The 21806-nt window shown below is 43.4% G+C and overlaps 1 protein-coding gene across 3 annotated transcripts in view; it reads left to right on the forward strand.

Annotated features, from left to right (window-relative positions):
* Positions 1-21806, forward strand: part of SIN3A (SIN3 transcription regulator family member A) — an 87405-nt gene that overhangs the window by 6662 nt on the left and 58937 nt on the right. The window lies entirely within an intron of this gene.

A 21806-nucleotide genomic window follows, 5' to 3' on the forward strand; every position in this document is an offset into this window, starting at 1 on the left:
AGTTAAGACGGTTTTAATAATTTACATACAGAGACTTTTTTTTTTTTTTTTTAAAGGAAGGAGACGTGTAGTAATTTGACAAGATTCCTGGCAAAGCATAATTCTGTTTACATTTTCCGTGTGAACAGACAAGACACTGGAGAGCTGTGCATGGCAGATGTTAGTACCTGGGCATTTTAATTGGAATTAAAAGGTTATGCCCATGGCAGTCAGCAGTATAGCATAGTTCTTTTCAAGGCTTTCTCACTTTTCTAGGCAATTCCACCAGCCAAGAGTTTGTTAAGCTTTACTTTCTGTAGGCCTTTAAAAAAAATACATAGTATATTCTTTTTCAAAATACACTCTCTTCACCCCTTGAATAATAAAAGCTTATATTTATTGTATTTATTGAGCACTTATTGTGTCACATTTACTGTGTTAGGCACTAGACTTTTTGTAATTTTTTTTTTTTTAAGATGGAATCTCTGTTGCCCAGGTTAGAGTGCAGTGGTGCCATCTCAGCTCGCTGCAATCTGCACCTCCCAGGGTTAAGTGATTCTCCTGCCTCAGCCTCCTGAATAGCTGGGACTAGAGGTGAGCCACACCATGCCTGTCCAATTTTTGTATTTTTGTAGTGATGGGGCTTCACCATGTTAACCAGGCTGGTCTCAAACTACTGGGCTCAAATGATCCACCTGTCTAGGCCTCCCAGAGTACTGGGATTACAGGCATGAGTCACTGCACCTGGCCGCATAATGTCTTCTTTTTTTTTTGTAGACAGTCTTGCTCTGTTACCAGGCTGGAATGCAGTGGTGCGATCTCAGCTCACTGCAACCTCTGATTCCCAGGTTCAAGCGATTCTCCTGCCTCAGCCTCCCAGGTAGCTGGGGCTACAGGCACACGCCACCACGCCCAGCTAATTTTTGTATTTTTAGTAGAGTTGGGGTTTCACCATCTTGGCCAGGATGGTCTCGATCTCTTGACCTTGTGATCCACTAGCTTCGGCCTCCCAAAGTGCTGGGATTACAGGCGTGAGCCACAGCACTTGGCTTCTTTCATCATATTGTAGTATGTGTTAGAATTTCTTTTTTTTTTTTTCTTTTTCTTTCAAGACAGAGTCTGGCTCTGTTGCCCAGGCTGGAGTGCAGTGGCATGATCACAGCTCATTGCGGTGTAGACCTAGAGTTAAGTGATCTTTATACCTTAGTCTCGCAAGTAGCTGGAACTACAGATGGGTGCCACCACACACCTGGCTAATTTTTTATATATTTTTGTAGAGATGAAGCCCTGCTGTGTTGCCCAGGCTGGTCTTGAACTCCCGGGCTCAAGAGATCCTCCTCTCTCAATCTCCTTAAGTGCTGGAATTACAGACGTGAGCCAATGCCTGGTCATTGGTGGCAATTTCTAATATATTTCTTATTTGCCCCCGCTTTTGCTTTTGTTTTCCCTACCCCCATCTCTGTCTTGTGTGCTTGCATGTTACCCATATTTCCCAGCATGACAGTGGACCCTTCATGAGTCCTCTTAGTGTCCTCCAGGGTTAGGCTTGCTGATGTGGGCTATTGGAGGATATGCAGGTCCATATCCTTTATTTGCAGTTCTGAAATGCAAGAGTTTTTGTTTGTTTTTTGGTAAGTCTAGTTCCACGACTAATTTTGGGGCACAACCTAACCTGGGCTGTCCTGCATGATGCAGAAATGTGACTGCCTGTTTATAGGGAACTCCCCCAGCCCTAGCTGGGAGAGAGAGAGATGATACAGTAGATATACCATATTACCTTTCTAAAATCCAAACTGCTGATGACTAACTGCAATCTCTCCATCTACTGTAGACCGATATGTCTCATGGCCCACACAAGGTCTCCATTCAGTGTCTCCTCTTGGATATTTAAGAGGCTTTGTTGACTTTTCTGTCTTTTTCATATGCAGTCCATTAGCAAATCTTGCTCTAAATTCAAAATACTATCCAGAATTAGACCACTTAGGACCTGCATCTTTGTTACCCTAGTCAGTGCCTGTGCATCTCTAGCTTGGAGTCTATTCAACCTGCTTTGTTACTGCAACTCTTAAATATGTTCTCAACACAGCAACCCAAGTGATTCTCTTGAAACCTAAGTCATACCATGTCATTTCTCTGTTTAAAACCATCCAGTGGCTTTCCATTTCGGTCTGAGTATTAAACCTTACTATAAGATATGTCTGTAATCCTACCACTTTGGGAACTGAAGTGGGAGTATAGTTTGAGACCAGCTTGGGCATCATAACAAGACCCTATCTGTATAAAATAAAATAAAATTAAAGGCTGGGCGCAGTGGCTCATGCCTGTAATCCCAGCACTTTCTGAGGCCAAGGAGGGCAGATCACAAGGTCAGGAGTTCAAGACCAGCCTGGCCAATATGTGAAACCCCATCGCTACTAAAAATACAAAAATTAGCCGGGCATGGTGGTGTACACCTATAGACCTAACTACTCAGGAGTCTGAGGCTGAATAATCACTTGAACCTGGGAACTGGAGGTTGTAGTGAGCTGAGATCATGCCACTGCACTCCAGCTTGGGCAACAGAGCGAGACTCCATCACAAAAAAAAAAAATTAAAAATTACCCAAGTTCCGGGCATGGTGGTGCTGTAGTCCCAGCTACTCGGGAGGCTGAGGTGGGAGGATCGATTGAGCCCAGGAGTTCTGGGCTGTAGTGCGCTATGCCAATCATGTGTCCACCCTAAGTTTGGCATCAATATGGTGACCTCCTGGGAGCAGGGACCACCAGATTTGCCTAAGGAGGGGTGAACTGGCCCAGGTCGGAAATGGAGCAGGTCAAAACTCCCATGCTGATCAGTGGGATTGCGCCTGTGAATAGCCACTGCACTCCAGCCTTGGCAACATAGTGAGACCCCCGTCTCTTAAAAAAAAAAACAAACGTTAGTCAAGTGTGCTGGTGTGTGCACCTGTAGTCCCAGTTAGTTGGGAGGCTGAGGCAGGAGGATTGCTTGAGCTTAAGAGCTTGAGACTGCAGTGAGCCATGGCTGTGCCACTGTACACCAGCCTTGGTGACAAAATGAGACCCTGTCACAAAAAGGGGCCAGGTGCGGTGGCTGATGCCTGTAATCCCAGCACTTTGGGAGGCTGAGGTGGGTGGATCATGAGGTCAGGAATTCAAGACCAGCCTGACCAACATGGTGAAACCCCGTCTGTACTAAAAATACAAAAACTGGCTGGGCATGATGGTGGGCGCCTGTATTCCCAGCTCGGCAGGAGAGTGAGGTAGAAGAATCGCTTGAACCAAGGAGGCAGAGGTTGCAGTGAGCCGAGATTGTCCATCGTGCCACTGCACTCTAGTCTGGGTGACAGAGTAAGACTCTATCTCAAAAAAAAAAAAAAGGAAAGGGCAAAAAATACCTGTAAGAACAAACTTGATATACCCACTGCATGCCACCCTTATAAGTACCTCTCTGACTGCATTTCTGACTAGTCTCTCTTTTCCTTCATTTTTCTCCTGCTACCCAGCCTTCTTGCTTTTTTTTGGAAAATGTCCAGCACATGTGAGCCCTCAAAAAGACATGAGGGTCTTTACGTTTGCTATCCCCTCTGCCTAGAAGGTTTCCTCCACTAATTTCTACATGATTAGCTCCCTGATTTCCTTTACTCAAAAGTTACCTTCTCAGTAGGTATTCTCTGGTCACTCTTATCGACATTTCAAAAACTCTTCCCTGCCTTTTCTTGATACTTACCACTGCCTAGTATTCTAAGTATTCTACTTTGTCTATTGTGTCATCTTTCATTAAAATGTAAGCTTCTTGAGGGAAGGGATTTTTGTTTACCGTTGTTTTTCCAGCTCCTAGAACACCTGGTGTGTAGTAGTATATGCTCAATAAATATTAGAGTATGTATACACGAATGAATGATTTGGTTTCCACCACAGACAGACAAAGCAGTGTGCTGAACATGGTAGAGGATTATATAGATGGTTAAAGATGTTGTATGCCCATGTTTATATGGTGGATAGAATAGCTAATATGATATAAGCTGTGTGAGATGTGAGTGACACAACCACCTGTCTTTTTAAGAACCATCTCAAGGCCGGGTGCAGTGGCTCACACCTGTAATCCCAGCACTTTAGGAGGCCGAGGTGGGCAGATCACCTGAGGTTGGGAGTTTGAGACCAGCCTGACCAACAAGGAGAAACCCCATGTATTTAAAAAAAAAAAAACAACCGTCTCAAGTTCTATTCTTTGTAATGCTCTTTTTTTTCCTACCCCCCCACCAGACGAGGAATCTCACTGAGTTGCCCAGGCTGGAATGCAGTGATACCAACTCAGCTAATTGTAACCCCCCGCTTCCCAGGTTCAAGTGATTCTCCTGTCTCAGCCTCCCAAGCAACTGGGACTACAGGAATGCACCACCATGCCCAGTTAATTTTTTTTTTTTTTTTTTTTTGAGAAAGAGTTTTGTTCTGTCCCACAGGCTGGAGTGCAGTGGCGCAATCTTGGTTCATGGCAACCTCCACCTCTCAAGTTCAAGTGATTCTTCTGCCTCAGTCTCCTGAATAGCTGGGATTACAGGCCTGTATCATCACACCCAGCTAATTTTTGTATTTTTTGTAGAGACAGGGTTTCATTATGTTGACCGGGCTGGTCTCGAACTCCTGACCTCAAGTGATCCACCCACCTCGGCCTCCCAAAGTGCTGGGATTGCAAGCGTGAGCCACTGTGTCTGGCTTAATTTTTGTATTTTTAGTAGTGATGGAGTTTCACCGTGTTGGCCAGGCTGGTCTTGAGCTCCTGATCTCAAGTGTTGTGACTGCCTCGGCCTCCCAAAGTGCCAAAGTGCTGGCATTTACTGGGGTGAGCCATGGTGTTTAGCTGCCCAGGCTTAAGTGCAGTGGCACAATCATGGCTGACTTCATCCTCCACCTCCTGGACTCAGTCAAGTGTGGACCCCAGCCTCTCTAGTAGCTAGGGCTATAGGTGCATGCCAGCATGCCCAGCTAATTTTCGTATTTTTTTTTTCAGAGACAGGGTTTCACCATGTTGCCCAAGCTGGTCTCAATTCTGGGCTCAAGTGATATGCCCATCTTGGTCTCCCAAACTGCTGGAATTGCAGGTGTTAGCCACCATGCCCAGCCTCTGGCCTCCTTTTTAATTAAAAAAAAAAACAAAAAACTTTTGGGCCGGGCGTGGTGGCTCACACCTGTAATCCCAGCACTTTGGGAAGATGAGGCAGGTGGATCACGATGTCAAGAGATCGAGACCATCCTGGCCATGATGAAACCCCATCTTTACTAAAAATACAAAAATTAGCCAGGCATGGTGGCACGCGCCTGTAGTCCCACCTACTTGGGAGGCTGAGGCGGAAGAATCGCTTGAACCCAGGAGGCAGAGGTTGCAGTGAGCCGAGATTGCGTCACTGCCTTCCAGCCTGGTGACAGAGCAAGACTCTGTCTCAAAAAAAAAAAAAATTTTTTTTTTTCCTTTTAGAGACAAGGTCTTGTTATGTTAGTTCAGGTTGGACTCAAACTCCTGGGCTATAGATATCTACTCCCCTCAGTCTCCCCAATATCTGAGACCATAGGGATGTGCCACTGTATCCTACTTACAATGTTTCTTTTTTTTTTTTTGAGATGGAGTTTCGCTGTTGTTACCCAGACTGGAGTGCAATGGCATGATCTCGGCTCACCGCAACAACCTCTGCCTTCTGGGTTCAAGCAATTCTCCTGCCTCAGTCTCCCAAGTACCTGGGACTAGAGGCGCGCACCACCATGCCCAGCTAATTTTTGTATTTTTAGTAGAGACGGGGTTTCACCTTGTTGACCAGGATGGTCTTCATCTCTTGACCTTGTGATCCACCCACCTCGGCCTCCCAAAGTGCTGGGATTACAGGCGTGAGCCACCGCGCCAGGCCTATTTTTTGTTTTTAAATTTTTTTTTGAGAGCAGCAAGGTCTCACCATTTTGTTCAGGCTGGACTTGAACTCCTGGCTTCAAGCAGTCCTCCCACCTACAATGTCTCTCTGTAATCCTCCCTCTGCTATGATTATGGGCTCAGCCCTCCCCTGCTATTAATACTTAAATTTTTTTATTCTTTTGAGACGGAGTTTCGCTCTTGTTAACCCAGGCTGGAGTGCAAAGGCATGATCTCGGCTCACCGTAACCTCTGCCTCCTGGGTTCAGGCAGTTCTTCCTCAGCCTCCTGAGTAGCTGGGATTATAGGCACACGCCACCATGCCCTGCTAATTTTTTGTATCTTTAGTAGAGACAACATGTTAACCAGGATGGTCTTGATCTCTTGACCTCGTGATCCACCCTCCTCGGCCTCCCAAAGTGCTGGGATTACAGGCTTGAGCCACCGTGCCCAGCCAAAATTTTTATTTTATTTACTTTTTTTTTTTTTTTCCTGAGATGGAGTTTTGCTCTCGTTGCCCAGGCTGGAGTGCTATAGCTTGATGTTGGCTCATCATACCCTCTGCCTCCTAGGTTCAAGCGATTCTTCTGCCTCAGCATCCCGAGTAGCTAGGATTACAGGCATGTGCCACCATGCCTGGCTAATTTTTTGTATTTTTAGCAAAGACGGGGTTTCTCTGTGTTGGTCAGGCTGGGCTTGAACTCTGGACCTCAGGTGATCCGCCTGCCTCAGCCTCCCCAAGTGCTGGGATTACAGGCATGAGCCACGGTGCCTGGCCTTACATTTTTCCATCTTTTATAAATATATTTTTTTCTTTTTTTTTGAGATGGAGTCTCGCACTGTTGCCCAAGCTGGAGTGCAGTGGTGCGACCTCGGATCACTGCAACCACCACCCCCTGGTTCTAAGTGGTTCTTCTGCCTCAGTCTCCCAAGTGGCTGGGATTACAGGAACCCACCACCACAGCTGGCTAATTTTTGGGTTTGTTTTGTTTTGTTTTTGAGACAGGGGCTCGCTCTGTCACCAGGCTGGAGTACAATGGCGCAATCTCGGCTCGCTGCAATTTCTGACTCCCGGGTTCAAGTGATTTTGCTTTCTTAGCCTCCCAAGTAGCTGCGATCACAGGCACCCACCACCATGCGTGGCTAATTTTTTGTATTTTTAGTAGAGACAGGGTTTCACCGGGTTGGCAAGCCTGGTCTCAAACTCCTTATCTCAGGCAATCCACCCGGCTCAGCCTCTGAAAGGGCTGGGATTACAGGCATGAGCCACTGCACCTGGCTTTATAAATATTTTGAAAGAATCAAATTTCTTATATTAAATAGAGACAGGGTCACACACCATGTTGCCCAGGCTGGTCTCAAACTTCTGGACTCAAGCAGTCCACCTGCCTTGGACTCCCAAAGTGCTGGGATTACAGGTGTTAGCCACCACACCTGTCCTAATACTTAATTTTTAAAAAACTTTTTATTTGGAAATAATTTTAGACTTTCAAGAGAGTTGCAAAAAAATACAAATAATTGCCACAGTCTTCACCTAGATTCCCAAAGTGCATTTTTTAAAACCACAATAATATGATCAAATCCGAAAATTAACATAGATAACAATTAATACCTTTTGATAGAACTAAGTAATTTCCTGTTCGTTTTCTACCTACAGCAGTAAGAAGTGTCTGTGTAACATCAGTGTCATTGAACTCTGTATTGCCCAGATTGGTCTCAAACTCCTGGACTCAAGCAGTCTGCCTACCTTGGCCTCCCAAAGTGCTGGGATTACAGGTGTGAGCCACTGCAGTTGGTCTGGACTCAGTTTTACAGTTTCTTTTTAATCAGTGCTAATTATTTCTGAGATACATATTTCATGACTTTATGTATTGGAAGTCTTCAAAACAGCAAAGATAAAATTTTTTATTATTATTATTTTGAGATGGAGGCTTGCTCTGTCCCCAGGCTGGAGTGCACTTGCACCATCTCGGCTCACTGCAACCTATACCTCCCGGGTTCAAGTAGTTCTGCCTCAACCACCCAAGTAGCTGGGATTACAGGTGCCCTGGCTAATTTTTGTATTTTTAGTAGAGACGGGTTTTACCATGTTGGCCAGGCTAGTCTCGAACTCCTGATCTTGTGATTCTCCTGCCTCAGCTGTCCAGAGTGCTGGGATTACAGGTGTGAGCCACCGCGCCTGGCCTGAAAATTTATTTTTTTTCCAAAGGAATAAACTCATTTAGCTATTACCATTGGTACATGTAAATAATGTATGGAGTTTTACTGATCTTACTTTTTCTGTATCTTGAAACATTTTGGCATTTCATCTTTCTAGGAATTATTTCGTCATTATTCAGCAATTCCCAGATATGTGAAAGAGGACTAAGTAGGCCAATGGGAGAAGGATGGAATTGCTTAAAAGGGGATGCAGTAGTGAAATAAATTACTAGTCTTAAACACTTCAGTTTTTAGAGATGGGGGTGTCTCTTGTTGCCCAAGCCAAAGGGCAGTGGTGTGATCAAACCTCACTGCAGCCTTAAATTTCTGGGCTCAAGTGATCTTCCTGCCTAAGCGTCCTGGGTAGCTGGGACTATAGGTGTGCACCACAGCGGTTTAATTTTCTTACTGCTTTTCCCAAAACTTAAGGCAACCTTTTTTTTTTTTTCCTCTTTGGATACTGAGTCTCACTGTCACCCAGGCTGGAGTGCAGTGGCGCAATCTCAGTTCACTGCAGCCTTTGCCTGCCAGACTCAAGCAATCTTCCCACCTCAGCCCCCTAAGTAGCTGGGACTATACCTGGTTAATTTTTGTATTTTTTTGTAGAGAGAAGGTTTCGCCATGTTGCACTGGCTGGTCTTGAACTCCTGGGGTCAAGCAATCTGCCTGCCTTGGCCTCTCACAGTGCTGGGATTCTAGGCATGAGCCAGCATGTCTGGCTTATAGCATCTTTCAAAAAAAGTATAAAAGAAGTTGGGATACACCATCTTTTTTTTTTTTTTGAGACAGTGTCTCGATTTGTCAACCAGGCTGGAGTGCAGTGGCATGATCTCGGCTCACTACAACCTCCGCCTCTTTGGGTTCAAGCAATTCTCCTGCCTCTGCTTCCTAAGTAGCTGGGATTACAGGCATGCGCCGCCACACCGGCTAATTTTTTGTTGTTTTGTGTTTTTTTTTTTTTTTTTTTGAGACTGTGTTTTGCTCTTGTTGCCCTGGAGTACAATGGCACGATTGGCTCACTGCAGCCTCCACCTCCTGGGTTCAAGGTTCAAGCAATTCTCTTGTCTCAGCCTCCTGAGTAGCTGGGATTACAGGCATCTACCACCACACCCAGCTAATTTTGTATTTTTTTACTAGTGATGGGGTTTCTCCATAATAGGTGTGAGCCACCACACCCAGCTGGGAGATACCATCTTAAAAATTATGTAAAATGTTAACATTTTACATAATGTAAACATTATGTAAACATATAACATAATGTAAACATAAAACAATAACATTACATAAACATGTAACATTGTATAACATGTAATGTTAACATTTTATATAATGTTAACATTAAGAATCTAGGTGGAATATATGGTAATTTTTATTACATAAATTTTATACTATTTTTCGGCCAGGCGCAGTGGCTCAAGCCTGTAATCCCAGCACTTTGGGAGGCCGAGGCGGGTGGATCACGAGGTCAAGAGATCGAGACCATCCTGGTCAACAAGGTGAAACCCCGTCTCTACTAAAAATACAAAAAATTAGCTGGGCATGGTGGCGCGTGCCTGTAATCCCAGCTACTCAGGAGGCTGAGGCAGGAGAATTGCCTGAACCCAGGAGGCGGAGGTTGCAGTGAGCCGAGATCGCGCCATTGCACTCCAGCCTGGGTAACAAGAGCGAAACTCCGTCTCAAAAAAAAAAAAAAAAAAAATTTTATACTGTTTTTCAACTTTTAAGCTTTCACTGGACATATTTAAAAATCCATAATTTATTTTCCTCCTATAATGGCAAAGAGAAGAAAACTGACCAAAGAAGACAGTTTGGAGGAACTAGTATATGAACGCAGTGAGACAGTAGTACACTAGACTGTTAGGATGATGGTAAAGTTGTATAAACCAAGTTGTAAAGTATGCATTTCCAGCCAGGCATGGTGGCGTGCGCCTACTGTAATCCTAGCATCTTGGGAAGCTGAGAGGGAGGATCACTTGAGCCCAGGACTTCAAAACCAGGCTGGACAACATAGCAAGATCCTGTTTCCACTCCCACCTCACCCCCCCAAAAAATATATATGAGTATTCAGATTACTGTACCCTACATGAGTTTAGAATGTGATTTATTTATTTTATTTTTTTTAGACTGAGTCTTGCTCTATTGCCTAGGCTGGAATGCTATGGCACAATCTCAGCTCAACACCACCTCTGCCTCCTGGGTTCAAGTGATTCTCCTGCCCCAGCCTCCCGAGTAGCTGGGATTGATTACAGGCATTCGCCACCACGCGCAGCTAATTTTTTGTATTTTTAATAGAAACGGGGTTTCTCCATGTTGGTCAGGCTGGATTCAAACTCCTGACCTCAGGTGATATGCCTGCCTTGGCCTTCCAAAGTGCTGGGATTACAGGTGTGAGTCACTGTGCCTGGCTCTAATTTTTTTTTTTAAAGAGTTGGGCTCTCAGTATGTTACCTAGGCTGGATTTAAATTCCTGAGCTCAAACTGTTCTTCTGCTTCAGCCACCGCCACCCGCAACAAATAACTGGAACTACAGGGACCCAGCTAGAGTGTGATTTTCTTTTTATAAGAATCAGAACTGGGCTGGGTGTAGTGGCATACACCTGTAATCCCAACTGCTTGGGAGGCTGAGATGGGAGGGACCACTTGAGCCCAGAAGTTCAAGACCAGTCTGGGCAACATAGTGAGACACCATTTTCATTTTTAAGAAATGAAAGAAAAACACAGAATCTAAACCACTGCACTGTGCCAAAAAGATGTATGATAGCATTCTTTATCTTTTAGGATATTTGTACACCAAATCTTATTTGATGTAGTTTGTAAGTGGACAGTTGCCAAAGTTAGGTATTTGTATAAAGGTAGTTAGAAGGAAAAATTATGTAAAAATGAAAAAAATAATTGGATTGTTCGTTCTAATTGGCATTTATTAGTCTAAAAATAAGAATGCTTATAATTCTTGAGCAAAGCAGATGACTCTTCTCTCCAACAAAATTATGCACTAAGTTTTCAAAGTATTGCATTTGATGATGCATGGAGGTGATAAGCTAGAAGCTTACTAGAACTGTACCTGAGACCCGGAATCAGAATTTATAGAGTAGAAGCCAAGCATAGTGGTGTGTACCAGCTACTCGAGAGGCTGAGGCAGGAGGATCTCTTGAGGCCAGGAATTCAAGACTGGTCTATGCAATGTAGGGAGACCTTGTCTCTAATAAAATTTGTTTTTTAATTAGCCAGCTACTTAGCAAGCTGAGGTGGGAGGGTTGTTGGAGCCCAGCAGGCTGCCATGAGCTGTGATCATGCCACTGTACTCCAGCGTAGGCAGTAGAGCAAGACCTTGTTTCTTCTCCCTAGTCCCTGCTCCCCATTTTTTTTTTTTTTTTGAGACGGAGTCTGGCTCCTCGGCTGGAGTGCAGTGGCGAGATCTCGGCTCACTGAAACCTCTGGTCCCAGGTTCGGGCAATTCTCATTCCTCAGCCTCCTGAGTAGCTGGGATTACAGGCGTGCGCCACCTTGCCCAGCTAATTTTTTGTGTGTTTTTAATAGAGGTGGAGTTTCATCATGTTGGCTAGTCTGGTCTTGAGCTCCTGACCTCACATGAGTTGCCCAACTTGGTATGCCAAAGTGATGGGATTACAGGCGTGAGCCACTGCACCCAGATGACCTTATTTCTTAAAATAAAGAAAAAAATTACAGAATGGCTGTGTTCCAGGTTCGTGCATGACATTCGATGAGTAGTTGGTTCCATTTTAAAGGATGTTGCACATTTTGGATATTTATATATATCTCCCAGCGACCAGGAAAGTATAGAATAAAAATTTAGATTTGCTGCTTAAGGCTGGGTGCAGTGACTCGCGCCTGTAATCCCAGCGCTTTGGGAGGCCAAGGCAGGAAGATCACTTGAAATCAGGAGTTTGAGACCATCCTGGCCAACATGGCAAAATCCCTTCTCTAAATTTTGTAAAAATAGAAAAATTAGGCTGGGCACGGTGACTCACGCCTGTAATCCCAGCACTTAGGAGGCTGAGGTGGGAGTATCGTGTGGTCAGGAGATTGAGACCATCCTGCCTAACACAGTGAAACCCCGCCTCTACTAATAATACAAAAAATAAGCCAGCCCTGGTAGCACACATCTGTATTCCCAGCTACTGGGGAGGCCGAGGCAGGAGAATTGCTTGGACCCGGGAGCGAAGGTTGCAGTGAGCCATGATTGCGCCACTGCACTCCAGCCTGGGTGACAGACTGAGACTTCATCTCAAAAAAATAAATAAAAATAAACAAATACACAAATGAGCCAGATGCAGTGGCATGTGCCTGTAATTCCAGCTACTTGGTAGGAGGCTGAGGCATGAGAATCGCTTGAACCTGGAGGCAGAGGTTGCAATGAGTTGAGATTACACCACTGCACTCCAGCCTGGGTGACAGAGTGAGACTGTATCAAAAATATTTTATTTTATTTTATTGCTACTTACATGCTTATTAAAATGGTAAGTAATAATGATACATTTATTTTTATAGATTTAGTGAGCATTATGGTATCAGAACAGCTCTAAAATTTTGAGACAGGGTTTTATAGATCAAACCTAAAAGAGTAAACCAAGAGAAGGATGAAAGGGGACCAGGTGTGAAGAAGATAGGAGTTCCAAAAATTCTTTAAGTCAGAGGGTATGGCCAATGTATGTTGGTATAATACGGGTTAAAGGTGTATCATGCCATAAAAAAAGCATTGATGGCCAAGTGTGGTGGCTCACGCTTGTAATCCCAAAACTTTTGGAGTCCAAGGCGGGTGGACCACCTGAGGTCAGGAGTTCAAGACCAGCCTGGCCAACATAGTGAAACCCCATCTCTACTAAAAATACAAAAATTAGCTGGGTGTGGTGGCGCATGCCTGTAATTCCATTTACTTGGGAGGCTGAGGAAGGAGAATCGCTTGATCTGGGAGGCAGAGGTTGCAGTGAGCCGAGATTGTACCATTGCACTCCAGCCTGGGCGACAAGAACGAAACTCCCGTCTCCAAGATCACTGTCCTGGACAACCTGTGTATAATTTGTCACACCACAGCATAAGATAATCCCACCAAAGCTCACAAAAGATACATGACAGTTGGGGTTATCATTAGATTTAGGTTTCTCAACCTTGGTACACTTGACATTTTGGGCCAAATAATTTGTTGTGAGGGGACCATCATGTGCATTGTAGGATGTCTGACAACATCCTTTGCCTCTACCTGTAAGATGTCAGCAGCACTCCATCTTCCCAAGTTGTGACAACCAAAAATGGCTTCCATCATTACCACATGTTCCCTGGGGAGGTAGAATCTCCCGTAGTTGAGGACCTGCATTAGAAGAATGTAAAAACTGAGTTCAAAGGAGGCTTGGGTATTAGATCTAATGGTGTCTTTTGAGAAGAGCTAGTTGTTAATTTTGCCAAGCAATAATTCTAATCAATATAGGAAATTTAAATAAAGTGCCTTTCATTCTGGACTAGATTCTATTTCTTAGCAGATTTAAATCCAGAGGTGGATTTTTGGACAAATTTTGAATTAGACTATTATTCAAAATTATGCTGGATTGAAGCTACATTGACTTAATACTTTGATAGAAGTTTGCTTTGGAAGAGAAACTTTCCATTATTTTAAGAGTATGCATTTAAAAATAAGAAAAAAAGAAAGAGTATGCATTTATTTATTTTATTTTTTGTTCTAAGAGTATACGTTCAAGCAAACTGACCAGAATAGACTTTTTTTTGAGACAGAATGTTAATTGCATCACCCATGCTGGAGTGCAGTGGCACAAACACAGCTCACTGTAGCCTCAACCTCCCAGGCTCAAGTGATCCTTCCACCTCAGCCTCCTAAGTAGCAAGGACTACAGGTGAGCACAACTGTGCCTGGGTAATTTTAAAACTTTTTTGTAGGGCCAGGCGTGGTGGCTCATGCCTATAGTCCCAGCACTTTGGGAGGCCGAGGCAGGTGGATCATGAGGTCAAGAGATTGAGACCATCCTGGTCAACAAGGTGAAACCCGTCTCTACTAAAAATACAAAAATTAGCTGGGCATGGTGGCATGCACCTATAGTCCCAGCTACTCGGGAGGCTGAGGCAAGAGGATTGCTTGAACCAGGAGGCGGAGGTTGCGGTGAGCCGAGATCGCGCCATTGCACTCCAGCCTGGGTAATGAGTGAAACTCCGTCTCAAAAAAAAAAAAACTTTTTTGTAGAGACGATGTCTCACTTGTTGCTCAGGCTCATCTCAGACTCCTGGCCTCAAGCAGTCCTCCCACCATGGCCTCCCAAAGTGCTAGGATTACAAATATGAGCCACCACACCCAGCATACCATCCTTTTTTTTTTTTTTTTGAGATGGAGTCTTGCTCTGTTGCCCAGGCTGGAGTGTAGTGGTACAATAACGGCTCACTGCAACCTCCGCACCCTGAGTTCAAGTGATTCTCGTGTCTCATCCTCCTGAGTAGCTGGGATTAGAGGCACCCACCACCACACCAGACTAATTTTTTTTTTTTTTTTTTTTGTATTTTAATAGGGACAGGTTTTCTCCATGTTGGCCAGGCTGGTTTGGAACTCCTGACCTCAAGTGATCCACCCACCTCGGCCTCCCAAAGTGCTAGGATTATAGGCGTGAGCCACCGTGCACCTTTTATTATAACACATGGCCAGGTGACTTTTAGGACCTGTGTTGGGGGGGGTGCGTGTTCTCCCTCTGTCACCCAGGCTAGAGTGCAGTGGCGCAGTCTTCATTCACCTAGCCTCCACCTCCTGGCCTCACACAATCCTTCTACTTCAGTCACCCAAAGTGCTGGGATTACAGGCACAAGCCACCATGCCCTCCTTTTAAATGTTCTGCTGCCATTATTTGTTCACTTTTGTCTTCTCCCCATAGTTTATATCCATCAAAGTCCTTTTTTTTTCTTTTCATAATGTCTTCATAGATCAGAGTTCTGATAATACAGTAAGCTCCAAATTTGAAACAGTTGGAGATCAACCATAGTGGCTGAAGCAGGACTTGACAGTACTTTAGTGTCTGACTTTGTGATTCCATCGTTTGGCTTTCAAATACTTTATATTCTAGAATTACACTGTATCCCTCTGCAAGTGTGGTTTTATGGTCTGTCCAGTGTTTCTACTTTGGATTGGTCATATAGTCCAAGGAGAAATAATTCAACCTCGTTCCTTTAGCTAGGCATGTAACCTTGAACAAGTCATTTGAGAATCAGTTTCCCTCAAAAGAGGAGGGTTCTGGCTCAGGCCTATAATCTCAGCACTTTGGGAGCCAAGACAGGAGGATTATTTGAGGCCAGGAGTTTGAGACCAGCCTGGGCAAATACAAAAGTTAGCCAGATGCAGTGGCATGTGCCTATGTCCCAGCTACTCGGGAGGCTGAGATGGGAGGAGATCAGGAGGTTGGGATGCAGTGACCTGTGATGGCACCGCTGCAGTCCAGTCTGGTGGACATAGTGATATGCTATTGCAACAACCAAAACAAACAAAAAACAAAAAAACAGGAGGGTTTTGGTACTGCCTATCTGACAGGATTGTTGTGAGGAGGACATCAACTGATAGCAGTCATATTTGGAAGACTTGGCTGTTGTCAGGGAGGAAGTCTCTGCTCAGTGCTGGACCTCTAACAGCACAGAGCCAGGCATGTGGTACGTACTTGGTAGTTATTCGTGGGATGAATGACTTGGCAAAAATTGTAAATAGCTATTGCCTGTAAGTCTAAACTTACTATAATATTTTAATTTCACGTTCTATACCCCATGTTCTAATTCATCTCTAATTTTCAAGATGTAGCTGAATGTTTACCTTTATAGAGTCTTCTCAAGTGTACATGTCTGTACCCTTTTCCCAATTTATAGTATTTACTTTTTTCTACTCGAGCTGATTTGTATTGTTGGCTTTTCCTCCCAAGTTTTTTTTCCTAACCCTCAGTACCTGTGGATTTTTTTCCCCAAGACTTTATTAAGACAATTTCCAAATACACAACAAAGTTGATTTTTAGTAAATGTAATGAACACCTATATGCACACTACCTGGATTTTACCATTATCATTTTTCTGCTACTTGGTTTAACATATGTCTGTCCATCTGTCCATCCCTCCATCAGTGAATCTAATTTTTGAATTTCAAAATAAATTGTAGACATTAGTATACTTCATCTAATCACTTGATCATGTTTATCATATCTAGAGTTTAATATTGTTTATAGCATTTTTATTTTCTTTTTGGAGAAAGGGTTTCACTCTATCACCCAGGCTGGAGTTCAGTGGCAAGATCTCAGCTCACCTCATCTTCTGTCTCCTGGGCTCATCTGAATCTTCCACTCAGCCTCCTAAGTAGCTGGGAGCACAGGTTCATGCCACCATGCCTGGCTAATTTTGTATTTTTTGCAGATGGAGTCTCAATATGTTGCCCAGGCTAGTCTTGAACTTCTGAGCTCAAGAGATCAGCCTCTCAAAGTGCTGGGATTACAAGCACTTTGTGAGCCACTGTGCCTGGGTAGCATGCTTTTTCTTTTTTTTTCAGACAGAGTCTCACTCTGTTGCCGATGCTGGGGTACAGTGATGTATCACAGCTCACTGCAGCCTTGCAACCTCAACTTTCTGGGATCAAACGATTCTTCCACATCAATCCCTGGAGTAACTAGTACATAGATGTGCACCACCATTCCCGACTAAATTTTTTTTTTTTTTTTTGGTAGAGACAGGATCCCCCCATTGTTGTCCAGGCTGGTCTCGAGCTCCTCGGCTCAAGCCATCCTTAAGCCTCAGCTTCCCAAAGTGTTGGGATTACAGGTGTGAGCCACCGTGCCCAGCCATATTTTTCTTTTGATGCAAATTTTACGTACAATGAAATGCACAGATCTTTAGTACATTGTGTTTGTGTGTGTGTGTGTGTGTGTGTGTGCGTGTATGTATACATGAGATCATGTTATATGTATTCTATAGCTTGCTGTTTTCATTCAGTATGTATTAGAGTTCATTCCTTGTAATTGCGGATAAACCTTGATCTTTCTGATTATTCCTACATAGTTTCCTATAATGTGGATGATCAGGTTTATTTAGCTATTGATAGACATTTAGATTTTTATATGTCGCTGCAATAAATTTTCTTGGCAGATGTGTAGGATAGAGGCCTGAAAGTGGAATTGCTGGCTTTAGTATGTCAAAATCTAGCATGTTCTAGAGTTCATTCCTTGTACTTATGGATGAACCTTGATATTTCTGATTCTTACGTACTTTTCCATAATATGCATGGAATGGGTATGCACATTAAAAATTTTAATAAGGCCGGGCGCAGTGGCTCATGCACTTTGGGAGGCTGAGGCAGGTGGATCACCTGAGGTCAGGAGTTTGAGACCAGCCTGGCCAACATGGTGAAACCCCATCTCTACTAAAAATACAAAAATTAGTCGGGCATGGTGGCGCAGACCTGTAATCCCAGCTATTCAGGAGGCTGAGGTGGGAGAATTGTTTGAACCCGAGAGGCAGAGGTTGTAGTGAGCCGAGATCATGCCACTGCACTCCAGCCTGGGTGACGGAGCTATACTTTGTCTCAAAAAAATAAATAAATGTTAATAAATATCTACAAGTTGCCAACTATATAGGCTGTACCAATTAAAACCTCCTCCATCAGTGTTTCCCTGTATCCTTACCCACGCTATCATTGTGGGTTTTTTTCTGCCAATTCCTTTGGAGTAAATTTTTTTTTTTTGAGACTGAGTCTTGCTCTGTTGCCCAGGCTGGAGTGCAGTGGTGTGATCTTGGCTCACTGTAACCTCTGCCTCCCAGGTTCAAGCGATTCTCCTGCCTCAGCCTCCTGAGTAGCTGGGATTACAGGTGCCTGCCACTACACCCGGCTAATTTTTGTATTTTTAGTAGAGGCAGGGTTTTACCATGTTGGCCAGTCTGGTCTCAAACTCCTGACCTCAAGTGACTTGCCCACCTTGGCCTCCCAAAGTGCTGGGATTACACTGCACCTGGTCTACTTTACATATTTTTTATTACTAGTGAGACTATATATGTTTTCCCAACTAGTTCTTACACTTTTAGAGGGCAAGGGCTGAAATTATCTACCATCTTCATATCTGCTCACTGAACATTTCGCTGATTTAGTGACTGAATGTTGCTAAAGTGTTCCTGCTTTCTTAGGTTTAGGCTGAAGAATGATGGGTTAGCTAAGTGTGTGAAAGGTTAAAGAAAGCTGATCTAGCTCTCTGCATGTGTGCCTTAAATAAGTAAAGGGATTCTTCCTTAATTTCTTCTCTTCTGTGAGAGCTAAGGTAGGGAAGTAGTTAACAGTCCAGACTCTGGAGACCGATTTCCTGGATTCATATCCTAGCTTGACCTTTTACTACTTGGGCAGCCAACCTTGGGGCAGTTTACTTAATCTTTGTGTTTCAGTTTCCTCATTCATAAATTAGAGAACATCTCACCTATAGGGTTGTTGTGAAGGATGATGAGGACCTGAAATAAGGGGGTATGATTAGAGGGGAAGCAATTTATTTGAGAGTTAAGAATAGATCTGTGGGGCTGAGCACAGTGGCTTGTGCCTGTAATCCCAGCACTTTGGGAGGCCAAGGCAGGTAGATCACAAGGTCAGGAGTTCAAGACCAGCCTGGCCAACATGATGAAACCTCATCTCTACTAAAGATACAAAAAATTAGCCAGGTGTGGGTGGCCGGCACCTGTAATCCCAGCTACTTGGGAGGCTGAGGTAGGAGAATCACTTGTACCCGGGAGGTGAAGGTTGCAGTGAGACGAGATCACACCACTACTCTCCAGCTTGGACGACAGGGCGAGACTGTCTCAAAAAAAAAAAAAAGGGAATTAGAATTATGAGTGGTAATTGTTAAAGGTTTAAAGTATAGTTCAGAGAAAGTTCAGCCTCTCCAGTGTTGTAGAGATGGTATGGAAAGCAAACTCTGGAGGTGGATGAAGTTAAGTACCATATGAAGTCACAATCACTTTAAAAGAAATGATGTTTTTACAGCCAAAAGATAGGGTATAATATCAGAATAAACCATAGTAATGTAATACCTAATCTATGATGACCTCACTACAATCTTCTTTTTCCTTATAGACTGTTTGAAAACAGGGCCAAAATTAGAAAGCTTCCTGTCAGAGTTTGGAGTCAAATCCAGTTCTTTTTTGTTTTTATTTTTTGCCCTCAAACATTCTCCCATCCAATAGAATCCCCTTCTTGAAAGGTACTTTCGTGTTTTTTTTCTGTAGTCATACTGTGCTCTTCACATCTGATTTTGGCTTATTATTTATAAAGTTTTTTTTTTTTTTTTTGAGACAGAGTCTTGCTCTGTTGTCTAGCCTGGAGTACAGTGGCACAATCTCGGCTCACTGCAACCTCTGCTTCCCAGGTTCAAGTGATTCTCCTGCCTCAGTCTACCAAGTGACTTAGATTACAGGCATGTGTCATCATGCCTGGCTAATTTTGTATTTTTAGTAGAAATGAGGTTTTATCATGTTGGCCAGGCTGGTCCCGAACTCCTGACCTCAGGTGATCATTGCATCAGCCTCCCAAAGCGCTGGGATTACAGATGTGAGCCACTGTGAGCAGCCTATAAAGTTTTTGTTTTTTTTTTTAATCTAGTGATGGTCTATCGTAACATTTCTATAATTGTTTGTTCCTTTTTTTTTTTTTTTTGGAGACAGAGTCTCGGTCATCCAGGCTGGAGTGCAAAGGCGAGACTTCCACTCACTGCAACCTCTGCCTCCTGGGTTCAAGCAATTCTCCTGCCTCAGTCTCCTAAGTAGCTGGAATTACAGGTGTGCACCACCAAGCCCAGCTAATTTTTGTATTTTCTTTTCTTTTTTTCTTTTTTAAATTTTTGTATTTTTAGTAGAGACTGGGTTTCACCATGTTGGCCAGGCTGGTCTCGAACTCTCGACCTTAGGTGATCTGCCCGCCTTGGCCTTCCAAAGTGCTAGGATTACAGGTATGAGCCACTGCGTCAAACCACATAGGTCATGAACGCATATAAAAAATAGCCAAAAAGGTTTTACTCTATCTGCTTTTTTTTTGAGACTGAGTTTCGCTCTTGTTACCCAGGCTGGAGTACAATGGCACGATCTTGGCTCACCACAACCTCTACCTCCTGGGTTCAGGCAATTCTCCTGCCTCAGCCTCCTGAGTAGCTGGGATTACAGGCACACGCCACCATGCCCAGCTAATTTTTTGTATTTTTAGTAGAGACGGGTTTCACCAAGTTGACCAGGATGGTCTCCATCTCTTGACCTCGTGATCCACCCGCCTCGGCCTCCCAGAGTGCTGGGATTACAGGCTTGAGCCACCGCGCCCGGCCTCTATCTGTTGATTAGACCTAGTTCCTCTTCCCAAAACAGGTTGAGGTTTAGTGTTCGTAGTTGATCAGTGGCTCTTCAGATATCAAACAGCATGCATAAATCCATATTCTCAACCTCTTAATATGTTAAAAGATTTTGTAATACTAAGCTAAACATGCTATTTCATACTAGAAAAACCTAGGAAAGCATAACTAGCTAAGACATTTTAAATTATTTCTTCTCAGCAGCTGTCAGAAATGTTTTCAACTCCATTTAATTGAGTTCCACAGATTATCACACACAAAGCTGAGAGACTCAGTCTGAAGTTACAGGCCACAGAGAGAGCATACTTGTGGCTCCAGTTTACAAAAAGATAAAAGTGGCCAGTTTGCAAATTAATCAGTTGTGCTGCTGTGTCAGGGTCCCACCTAGGTGTGTGAAATGTGAGAAAAACCTGAGACAGGATTTCAGGGCTGAGGATTAGAGTGGCAGGCAGATTGAGGACTTCAGTGAAGACAAAGAAAAGGTGAAACAGCCATGGAGAGTCCTTGTAAAGACTACTTTTACTTCAGGGCTTATGTGCTCCCAGGGGATGAAGAAGAGATGTTGGGTAGACTTATAAATTAGGTAAATATATATATATATATTTTTTTGGCTTACAAAAAGAGCCTTACTTCAGATGAGGGCGTGGCTTGCCAAATCTCCCATTATTACTGTAATTTTTTCTTCTTTCCACAGCAGTGGTGTCTTATTTAAGAGATTTTTTGGGACTGGAAAAGTGATGCGGTCTTTTTTCATTGGATGGCTGGAGCATTCTTTCTCACTGATGGTGTGTTATGCTTGGGTTAGTGATACTGATGTGGAAAAGCTCTTAAGACCCGAGTAGATTCCTAGGCCAAATGTTAGTAGACTTTTTGTGTCCTGCAGGAAGGAAATTGCCTCCCACAGAAGTATTATTAAGCTAAGAGAATTTCGTCTTATAACTATTAGAAACAGAAGAAAACTTAGGAGTGATCTGTTCTAACTTTCTTATTTTATAGTTGGAGAAACTGAAATTCACATAGAATGAGGAACTTGTTGAAATGTACATAGCTTCTTAAATTGGCAAGTCTAGAATCTTTGTCTTCCTATTCTTGGCATAGTGTTCTTTCCATGATACCATTTTAATTGTTGAAACAAATTTTAAATTAGACCACAATTATAATAGTAGGTCCTGAGAGGATTTAAGAAGAAACACTTGAATATTTTTGCAGCATGTGGATATGTAATAAATATTAGGAATGATAGCATTTGAGGAGAAAATTAGAGAATAAAGGGAAAAAAGGTTGTGTTTATATTTTAAATTGGAGTCTATTTTTCAACTTCACAGTACCAAATTAATTAAAACTGTGTTATTTAAATGTTTGTCTTTTTCAGTTATAACTTGTTCACAA

Source organism: Callithrix jacchus, chromosome 8 (assembly GCF_049354715.1).
Source record: "Callithrix jacchus isolate 240 chromosome 8, calJac240_pri, whole genome shotgun sequence".
NCBI classification, from domain to species: Eukaryota; Metazoa; Chordata; class Mammalia; order Primates; family Cebidae; genus Callithrix; species Callithrix jacchus.